Raw genomic sequence first — 11,481 nt, forward strand, 5'->3', positions numbered from 1 at the left:
TGCTCTGATGTACGTACAAGGTGTAACCCCAGCTTTGCTGCTGCTCTAATGTATGTACAAGGTGTAACCCCAGCTTTGCTGCTGCTCTAATGTACGTACAAGGTGTAACCCCAGCTTTGCTGCTGCTCTAATGTACGTACAAGGTGTAACCCCAGCTTTGCTGCTGCTCTGATGTACGTACAAGGCGTAACCCCAGCTTTGCGGCTGCTCCGATGTACGTACAAGGTGTAACCCCAGCTTTGCGGCTGCTCTAATGTACGTACAAGGTGTAACCCCAGCTTTGCGGCTGCTCTAATGTACGTACAAGGTGTAACCCCAGCTTTGCTGCTGCTCTGATGTACGTACAAGGTGTAACCCCAGCTTTGCTGCTGCTCTGATGTACGTACAAGGCGTAACCCCAGCTTTGCAGCTGCTCTAATGTATGTACAAGGTGTAACCCCAGCTTTGCGGCTGCTCTAATGTACGTACAAGGTGTAACCCCAGCTTTGCGGCTGCTCTAATGTACGTACAAGGTGTAACCCCAGCTTTGCGGCTGCTCCGATGTACGTACAAGGTGTAACCCCAGCTTTGCGGCTGCTCTAATGTACGTACAAGGTGTAACCCCAGCTTTGCGGCTGCTCTAATGTACGTACAAGGTGTAACCCCAGCTTTGCGGCTGCTCCGATGTACGTACAAGGTGTAACCCCAGCTTTGCAGCTGCTCTAATGTACGTACAAGGTGTAACCCCAGCTTTGCGGCGCTCCTCCTTGTTTGCAGATGGAGCAGGATGACCGCAGAGCGTCTCCTGCCTTTAACTGTGTTTCTTTTTCACACAGAAGCGTGAGCACCCTTGGGGTGGTTCTGCCATCATGGGCAGGACTTTGGAAGAGCCGAGAGAAAATGTCTCTAATGGATCTGATGTGTCTGACGGGGCTGAGGCCTTTTGGTGCTCAGACGTACCTGCTTGGGGCTTAGCAATAGCATCTGATGACGGAGGCTCTGAGAGCCCCTGATAAGCAGAGATTCCCCAGGATTTTGATGACTCACACCTACAGATTTTGGATCAAAACTGAGCCAACACCCCATGGCTAAGGTAAATGGGGAGAGTTTGTAAATCTTGTGAAAGCCGTGGGCTGGGACACTGTGAAAACACAACCAGCCGCTGTGTGAGTCCCAGCAGAGCGTCCGTTTGTCCCGGGAGTGTCTGCACTTTCTGCTGCTCGCTCTCGGCAGGTGGGTGTCCAACGTTTTACTGCAGGTCTGCCTTTCCGTGCAAGGCTTAGAGCGCGGCTGCGTGCCACAGCAAGCTGGGCATCCGGGGAGAACCCCAGTGTTTGTGTTTGTGCGCTGCAGGCTCGGCTTCGACAGCGCTGCTTCCCCTCGCGGAAACGCACCCAGAGAGGCTGGGCCCGTGTCCAGGGGTTCCCGCCCCCCAAATGGGGTCAACACCCCGGCTTGTTTTTCTGTTTAATTCACACAGAACAAGCCCCCGTCCTCTGGCAATGCAGGACCGAAGCTACAGCTGAAAATGATGAGTTACAATGTGCTGGAGCGGCGTTCTGCTGTTATCTCAATATCAGGTGTCTTTCCTGTTTTGCTTTTGCTGAAATCGGGGTGTTTTGGAGAAAGAGAAAGCAAATGGGAGACTGATGTGGAGAATGAGCTGGAGCTGCCCCGAGTGCCCGCGGAGCCTGTGGAACCTGCAAAGCCAAACCAAACCAAATGAATCCATCCACTGAGTGAGAACATCCCAGAGGCTTTAGAGCCCTTTTGTGGGTAATGGTATCAGCAAAGATTTGCGCAGACGAGGGGGCTCCAGCACGGCTGTGAGGCACACAAAGGTCCCCGAAAGGACAGTGACGCCACTGTGGGTGGCACTGTGAAAGGCTGCAGGGAGGCTGGCATGGTCAAAGCGTTCCCTTTGCAAGGCTGCATTTCCCAGGGCTTTTTATTTTTGTCTTTACAGGATTACAATTTAAAAGATGCTTTAATTGCCCAGGTGGCACGGGGCTGTGCATCGGGCCGGAGCTGGGGACACCACGCGATGCTCGGGGCAAAGCTGGTTTCTTGGTTTTTCATGGAATTTTATGAAGGAGCATTGCGGGTGCGCTGGACCACTTTGGTAGGTGGTATTTGCTGATGGGAGCTTGGGCAATGAAAGAAATGGGAAAGAACAGGACACCTGGGGGCTCCTAAAAGCACTGGGGGTGTGTTCTCCCCGCTCCATCCAACATGTTGGCAGCTTGGAAAGGTGCTCACGGCAACCAGCAAATTCATATTTATTGCTGTATCTCTGGTGGGGAGCATCAGGGGATGTGGAAAATATGGCAAATGGGGATGTTAAAACCAGCAGCAACACAAGCACGTGGTGCCCACCCTGCTGGAGCTGCGGCTGTTTAACAGACTTGTGAGACACCTGAGTAATAGGCAACCTGAGCTGAGGCTGAGCTGCAGAACTGCAGCTAAGCCAAGGGAATGGCCAGGCAGGGCAGACAGCAAAAGCTGGAAATGTGAAACTTTGGGGTAAAACATCTGGTTAATTGCCAGAACGCCCTCCTGGCGGGGCAGGAGGCAGGTTTGTGTCGCTCTGCCCCGCTGTGTTTGCACAACGAGCGGCCGAGCTGCCGGTCCCGCTCAGCACAGCCCGCGGAGCTGCGCCCGGTTTGGCAGAAATTCCTGGTGTGCCCCGGGGCAGCTCTGCAGGAATCCCCTGGAAACTGCGGACAACCCTTGAAAGAATTAAAAAAAACAAATGAGGAAGCCTTGCAATAGCAAGAATGAGCCTTGCATCTCATTTTAATGGATCTTTTAATGGTTGCAGGCAGCTTTCAGAGCAGTTTTGGCCCCTGATGCTCCCTCCGGCAGCCGCCTTTGCAGAGACGCAGCGTGATCCTGTCCTGTGGTTCTGCATCTCTCCCGTCCCCACAGCTGCTGGAGCTGCTGCTTTTTCTGGGTCGGCACATGCTTTCCAGGGACTCTTGCTTGTTTTACTGGGATTGCTTTGTGTTTTACCGGGCTGCTGCGTGTTTTACCGGCATCACCGCATATTTTGCTAGGTCTGCTGCATAGTTTATCAGAGTTACTGCATGTTTTGCAAAAGCCACAGCGTGGTTTAAAAGGTTGCTGCGTATACTATTGTGGGCAGTGCATATTTTGCCGGGGCTGCTGCATCTTTCCAGCGCCATCCTATGTCTTGCCAGAGCCCCTGTGCGTTTTCCACATGTTGCTGGGCTTGCTTCACGTTGTACCAGCTCACTGCACACTGTGCCAGCTGCGCCGCCTGTTTTAGCAGGACCACCCCGCATTTCTGTAGGATCTCCACACATTTTACCAGATCGCTGCAGGTTTTGCCGAGTTGCTGTATATTTCCCAAACCGGTGCATTTTTCAGCGAGCCGCTTCCCGCGGGAGCTGCACACACCATCCGCACAACCTCTCTGCTCGCGTCCCCTGTCTGGAAATGTGTTTAGAGCAAACACGCCGCCCTCCCGTGGGCTCCAAATTGCCCGCTGCGAGGCTGTGTTATGGTGTTATTTCCCCAAGGCCAGCGGGGCGCGGGGGGCTCGGCGGGGGCTCTGCCACCGGCTCCCCCCATACACACACAGCCCCGGAGGCTCCAGCCAAACGTCCCATCCTGCAGGGATTGCTGGCGGGGAGCAATCTGGCACACAACGTGTTTAGAGGAGACTAATGTCTCGGAGCCACTGAACCGTTTAATTGCCAATAAGTACAGCCTACGTGTAAATAATTATGGGGATGCAGAAAGCGTGTTATCTTCGGTGGGAAGAGGGAGCTGGCAGGCTGAGAACTCCCCGTGGCAAGTGTGTAAATGAAGATTTCTTGTTAATACAGGAGGACCGAGCGTCAGAAAACCTGCCTGGATGTCGATGTCTGGTGTTGTTGCTCTGGGCTCGGGGTGGCCCCGGAGGGTGACGGTCCCTGCGCAGGTAAGAAGCAGCAGGCTGTGCCCTTGGCTGAGTTTGAGGGTAAATCTGAAAAATTCATCCTTTTTCCAGATGAAGCTTTGTCCAGGCTCCTGTTGCAACCCAGCATGACTGTTGCAATGCCCTTTTTTCCCTATTTTGGGAGGATAAAGAGCTGCAGGGATCTGAATCCAAAATTGTGGACCTTTATCAGCATCCCGGGCAGGCTGGCAGCAAACACACTTTCCCTTCAGGGCCCCGAGACAATCTGCAGCGCCCCTTCGTCCCCTGCCCAAACAGCCGTGTCCCAGCTCCCGCTTCTCCCGGGCTGCCGTCACCTTCTCTTTCAAACCCTCCTCTTTCAGGACACTGAAAAGCGTTCGCAGCCTGGGCTCGCTGGTGACCCCTGCCTGGCCTGGCCCTGATGCTCTTGCATCCCTCTCACTCGGCTTTTCATTTGGGTCTGGGGTGCCTGAGGCTATTCGCAAGCAAACGAGCTCCGTTTTGGCAAGTTTTGTGGCCAGATGCTTTTTTTTTCCCCTTGTCTGTGTATCAGAGTCCACATGCCATTTGCATCATTTTGATTAAGCGCATCCCTCCATCCCGTTCATTTCTGAACTCAGACACACCAGAGGTTTGGAGCGATATCTGGGGTGTGTGTGATGGGGATGTTGCCGTGTTTGCAGCAGCAAAGCTCCCCCAGCCTGAAAACCTCCCCTGAGCGGCACCGGCGCTTTGTACGCACAAAGTCTGTATTTTCTGGAAGGTGGGTTTTCTTTAGAGGTTTTCCTTCGAAGCAGCTCTGTGTTTCGTGAGTTTAGTACCAGCTGAATATGTGGTGATGCTGAGCTGCTTCTGCGTCAGCCTCTCCATCCTTATCTCTTCCGTTAGGCTCTGACCTTGTTTATCAGGCGGGTCCAGTTTCCCTTTGTCCAGGCACATGGAGGAGTCCCCATCACCACCCACACCCACGCTGCTGCATTTGTGTCTGCTAGGTAAGCGTTGCATTGTACAACTGCTGAAAAATACCCCAAAACCACACGGGCTTGTTCATGCTGTGACTTTGCATGCGAGGAGCGGGGCTTAAAATCGGTTTGCAGGGGAACAGGAACCATCCCTCCCAGGTCAGGGATGGATTTTGCCGAGTTTCATGTGGTTACAAGAGGCAGGTACAGCTGAACGGGCTCTCCATGGTCTTCCCATGGCTCAGAGAAGAAGTGAGTACATCCAGAGGCCAACATCTGGGCTGGTTTAGACACCCCGAGCCGAGGCTGTTTCCACCCAGGCGTGTGGAAGCTCAGAGCCCAGCACCAGGTTTTGGTGAGGGGTGTATCTGTGTGTAAGCACAAGGCCTGTGCAGCGGTTCTTGCCGTGGAACCGCGGTGCTGAATCTGTCCCCACGCTCCGCAGCGAGGGTGTCACCAGCCGGAGCCCCCACTGCCACCAATGGAGGAGCCATCGCGGTCCAGCAATTGGGCTTTCCCAGGGGCTGATGGGTTCCTATAGCAACGGGAGCCGCTCGCCGCAGCTTTCGCCTCCCTGACAATAAAAGCGCTCACACTTGTTTTCTGAAATTAGTGTAACTCACCCCACTCGCTGCGGCGCCGCTTGCGTGTCCACAGCACGACCAGACTCATCAGCAGCCCCTGCGCTGCCTGAAGCCATGACCCTGGGTCTTCCTCATCGCCCTAGAAAGGGGGATATTAACATGCAGTAAAAGTGATGCTCTGGTTGTGGAGTTTTTTATGGGGGACTCGCCCATCCCTGCTCCATCTGTGGATTTTGGGAGCCCTGCAGTGGTACCGAGCTAGGAGAGCTTTGGGGGAGAGCTCTGGGGACCGGCACAAGGTCACCCCATCTCCCATCACCAGCTTGGGCAAAATGTAGAATTAAGTACGGCATACACCAGGTTTTTCTCTGAGAGAGGACGTGGTGAATGTTCAGCATAATTAAGGAGCCTCTTGCCATCTGCCGGGGGAGCTGAATGGAGGGTAAACAAACTGAATGAAAAGTAAACTGGAGTTTAAGAAATCTTCATTAATTTGCTGCAGCAAGAGCTTGCTGTGCTTAAAGAAATTAAAATGTGAGCTCTCAAAATCATCTTGCAGCAAGCTAAGGTGGAGGAGATACCTTGGGAATATGCAGTGAGAGGGAAACGGGTACATTCATGAATCAGCTGCAGCTGATGCTAATTCAGTAACTCGCACTGCTAAGGGATGCGGCGGTTCATGGAGCGGTGACGGCGGCGTGGAAATCCCCACTTTGCCTGACCAACGAGGTCTGGGGCATTTCCCCGCTGCCCTTTCTGTGGTGCGGAGTGTGAGTGGGAATCCACTGGTCTGAGCTGAGCAATAAAGCCGCTGAAAATGTCTGATATTCGGGTAAGGACCATGTGCCCGCCGGAAATTGGCACCTACCAAGTCACCAGCAGTGATTTTGGTTTCAATCCTCAGAGGGTTTATCGTCGTAGGCCTGCAGCTTTGAATTAAACAAGATTATTTGTTTGAGTTAAGCAAAATAATTGTCCTGTCTCTTTGGCAATCAGGCTTTGAAGTGTTGGCAGAGGCGGAGAGGAGCATGGGCTGGACAAAGTCCATTTCACAAGGCAGCAGAAGTCATTCAAGAAATTAAACCAGGTTATTCTATATGTTACCTCATAAGTTATAAACCCAAGGTGAGTGTTTGGATGCTGTGATGCTGGGCAGGTGTTTTGCCTGCACACGGTGGTTGATTTTGGAAGGTGATGCTCCACAAGCGCAGGCGAGCCCTGCCGAGGGCTGAGCCGCGACGGTGCCCACGGTGGCTCCGAATTCACCCGCCAAAACGAGGAGGAAGGAGCCGGTGGTGGGTAGAACAGCTCGTCCTTAGAAGGCTGCTCTCGGTCACCTCTTGCATGTCGTGGTTTCGTTCTCCTCAAGGTGTAAGAGACATGGAACGTCGTTTACACAAGGCGCGTTTTTAGTGTTGGGAGAGCAATCTCTGCATGCAGCATCAGCTCCATCCTCTGCCATCTGACGTGCTGCTGGCAGAAAAAGCAATAGTTCGTCTTTGTCAGCTCTTTAACTGTCCTGGTTTTGTTAAAAACAAGTTTCTCTTTTAGTGAATGTGCCTGTCAGCTAAAGCTTTCATATGAGCTGCATTTTCCTGGAGAAGCAGACACATGTTTTGGTAAACCTAGCAATGGAATGCAGACTTGTTGATAAGCACGGATGGACATCTCGCAAGAGGGGCGACGAGAAACAGGTGACCAAGAAACTGACCAACTGTGTATAACATTCCATTCACGTGAATACTTCATATAAAAGTGGGAGATCACGAGGATCTCATCCCTTTTTCCTTTTGTCTTTTCCCTTCTGCTTATGGCGACATTAGGAGAGGACCTTGCTAGTCGTCCCTGCAAACTGAGCCCTAGTGAGAGACTGAATCCAGCTCCGGTTGGCTGCAGAGTCCAGTCCAGGACTTCGGGTGCCAGCTCTGCAGTTGCTGAGACTATCAAGATTGGTTTTGTATATTTTGTATTATTTTCTCTATTCTTATTAGTAGCATTAGTAAAACACCTTTAATTTTTCCAACTCTCTTCTCTCTGTCCTCCTTTCCCTCCCGACCGCCTGTCCTGAGTGGGAAGGGGGAGAGGGAGGGGCAAAAGGGGGAAGTGGGGGGGAGAGGAGGTGAACAATACATCTGCCAGGGTTTTATTGTCACCCCGCAAGCTAAACCCTCGACATTAACCCTGTTTGTTTTAAACAACCAGAACATCTATGGTGTGGGGTCGGCCACCACGCGTTCCTCCTCGAGAGGTGGGGTGAGAGAACGGGGCTGAAGGGACCTGGAGCTGACGAGCGTCTTGCAGCAGCAGCAAGACAAGCAATTGCGGTTTTAACAAGGCTGGGGAAAAGGCTTTGCTTGGAGCCAGCGCTGCGGCTGCCAAGAGATTTGCTTTTTATCACTCCTGAAATTACAGTTGATGCGAACGCGGCTCTGAATGTTTCATGAGGCAGGAGGGGGATTTCTGGTGAGGCGGGGGAGCCGACCGCGGGCGCTGCGCAAACAACGCCAATGGTGGGCAGCAGAGCGGCCCTTGACCCGGGACGTCGGAGCTCCCTGGGAACAGGGCGCCCCTCGGACAGCAGCTCGCTCGGGGGGCGCCCGAGGGCTCCGGCGGCTGCCAAGAGCTGAATGTTCAGGATGTATCTGCTCAGGAAAGCCAAACTGCTTTCGGTGGATTCGATGTGCTGTCTGTGTGTATACTGGTTATGAAGAGGATTAGTAATTAAGGTTGGTTGGTTTGATTTTTGCTGGGAAATGCTTCTGTGATAGGGCTTTGCTGGAGCTGCTAGGAGCTTTTTGTACAAGAAGGTTTCCCTCTACCACCAGTCATCTTTCATACCTACAAAATGTCAATTAACCCTCCTAATCTTGTCTGAATAGAGGAACAGCTTCAAAAGGGAGCTGCTACTTGATAAAGACACAGGAAAGGATGGGTTTGAACAAAAAGGTGGGTAAAAGCGGCTCAGACTGGGACCCCCCAAAAAAACCCAGGAGGAGTGACAGGGCTTGGGAGGAGCAGGGAGCGCTCCTGCTCGCAGTGCTGAGCGTCCTGACGGTGCTCAAACCCTGGTGCTGCACCGTGACCACAGCACCGCTGGGGACACCCAACGCTTGTACCCACCCAGCATTTGTACCCACCCAACAGCGCTTGTACCCACCCAACAGTTGTACCCACCCAACGCTTGTACCCACCCAACAGGGTTTTCCTGAGTCCCTTCCCCAGCTTTTAGGTCTATACAAAATCCCAGTCGCTCCCAAGGCTTTGCTGGATTGGAGGTACCTGTGGGAGATGCTATGATGGTTTAGTTGATTGGGATTTCAGCAGCAGCGCTGGCCCTTTCACAGCTCACCCTGCCATTGCAAGATGTTGGCTGCCTGCCGAAAAGATGACGCCAATAATATTGATGGGGAAAAGTGAGGTTTGAGATGAGGAACGAAGACGTGTTAGCATCTATTTGCTAAGCGTGTTGCTCGGTCTGCAATGTGTTTCTTGTCACCCTGCACTGACCCAGGGAGTGAGGAGCTGGATTTGCTGTGACAGCTCTGGTATCTAACAGCCATTTCAAGAATATCGACATCAGTGGTTCCCGAAGGAGACGCTGTGACCCCAGAGAGCACCAGGGCAGCTGCAGATGATGGGAAAATCGCTGATCCGGTGCCTGTTGAGCATGTTCATCCCTCCGCATCCCTGTTCTGCAGCCGTCCCTGCATAACAGCATCTCCTCCGAGGCTGCGTGAGTCACTTTGCCGAGAGCCCGTGTCCGGAGGGGCCAGAGCAGAGGGCCAGGTGTGTGGGGATTGCAGAGGAGCGGGCGAGGAGGGGAAAGGTAAACACGCTCAAGTGACCCTCAGCTGGGCTATAAAGAAACACATCACACGAACTGTTTTACTGACCTTGTGTGCTTGACAAGTAGAACCTCTGTGTTAGATAACATAGGTCTGAGAGAAACCCTGCGGTACCTTGTCATGTCTGAGGTTCCTGCTTTGTCTGGAGAAAGAGCAGAGCACAGCAAGAGGCTGCGTCTGCTCTAAGCCTTGAAATACAGGCGAGCACAGCCAGCCTAGTGACCTTCCAGCAGGGCTGAACTGACCAGTGCCTGCATCCCCACTGGTGTCACCTCTGCCCGGGAGCTTAGAGGTCCCCCAGTAGAGAGGTGGCCAAAGTAAAGCTTGCTCTTTGCAATGCGTTGGTGGCCTCTGGCTCTCTTGCGACGTGCCTGCGCTGTGCACACACAGGCCAGGAGAGCACCGCGAGTGCTGCGGGGCCGGGGCAGCCGCGCAGCTCGCGCAGGGCTGTCCGGGCGGACGGGGGGACGCGGGGCCGGGAAGGCGGCGGGAGCGGCAGCGGCTGAGCCTGGCCCAGCATCCCCCGCCGCAAACCGTGACTCATCTCTCCCGGGGTAAATTACTTCTTATTTGTGTAGACGCAGGAGCGCTCGGGTCTGCCAAGTCCCACAGGGCCTGGCAGGGAGCAAATTGCTGGCAGAGGAGCTCCACAGCGTGAGGTGCTTCCAAGCCAGTTTGGCCGATGATGTCAGCTGGGCAGAAACGGGGCCAGCTGGCTGCTTTTGGGGTGATCTCCTGGAAACTCCAGCTCTTGTGCTGCCAGAGCCTCTTGCTCGAGACCCTCGCAGCCCTTCCAAACTGAGGGCTGGAAAGACAAGATGTTGTGGTTTAAATATGACTCTTCCCTCTTTACCTGCACTAGATGGGGAGAAATGACACCAAGAAGCAGGTGCCGGTGGCCGAGGAGTGAGCGTCCAGGCTGGCGCTGATGCTGGAGCAAAGGCGGGACTGAGGCTGTGCCGGGACACCCCGTCACTCACCAACACACACCCCTGCTCCAGCTGACACGTCACTTGGCTGTTCCGGCGTCCAGGGGAGCACCGCAGCCCGGCTCCGTCCCTGTGGCCACAGCCGCCGCGGGCAGAGCACACGAGACGTTTGTTCTGCAGCGCTCGCTGCTCGTGGTTAATAAGAAAGTCAAACTGGAGCTCAGGGCTGGAAGGGTCTTTAACACAAGGCAGCGGCTCAGCAAGCAGAGCGGAGCTGGACGCGGAGGCGAGACGGAGTGGGATGTGCTAACGTGCTTGGGAGTCAAGTTTGAGAACAGAGAACAGAGCCCTCGGGAAGAGGGCTGGGGAGAACAGCCTTTCTGCCGGGAAAAATCATCACCGCAGCCCTGAGGTTGGTGTTCGCCAAAAGAGGTGAAAACAAGCCTATTCTGCTCATGTACGTGTTGCAAACCTGCCTCTTCAGCTGGAACCATGACCTGAGAAGACAGAGACGGGCACGGTTCGTACGGCCCGTGAAATCTCTGCTTACACAGAAATGTGACAGTGATTTCGCACAACCTGCCCAGGAAATCAGCGATGAAGGGATCTCTGGCTAGAGCCATAATATTATTATTGATAAACAGGGTAACAAAAAAAATCGACATGTCCTAAGAATTTTCCAGCCGAGTTCCTCCATGAGAAGAGACTTGTCCGCTGCTCCCAGTTGAGCAGAGGAAGTTCTTTTATCGGCTGTTTTGTCAACTGCAGTCGCCTCCACCACCGACGACATCAAGGCAGAACCGGCATAGCAAGGGGGAGAGCTAAAACCAGTGGAAAATTACCAGGCTAATTTTGTTTGCTGTGCCTGATTGGAAGACAAAGGAGGAAATTTCCAAGAGGCGATTCAGTACACATGAAAAAAAATCAGTGATCCTTCATGTACATTTATAGCTAATGCTACATCTCAATTTATTCCGAAAGACAGGACAAAGGATTTCATCATTTGTGGCTGTGGGAGAAACCTGAATGATAATCAAATAATGGTAATAATACCTGGCATGTATGTAAGCTCTTTCAAATTGCAAGCTCTTTCAAATTATACTCTCTCGAGTGCTTTCTAAAGAACAGCACCATAATAAATAATATTATCTTCCTCTTAGAGCTATAGACATCTAAACAGGCTGAGGCTAAATAGCCCGGGCCCTGGCTGCTGTTGGATCCCTCTGTGGGTTTGTGGTTTGTGTTCTCCCCTGGGCA

The sequence above is a fragment of the Nesoenas mayeri genome (genome assembly GCF_963082525.1).
Source record: "Nesoenas mayeri genome assembly, chromosome: 5".
NCBI classification, from domain to species: Eukaryota; Metazoa; Chordata; class Aves; order Columbiformes; family Columbidae; genus Nesoenas; species Nesoenas mayeri.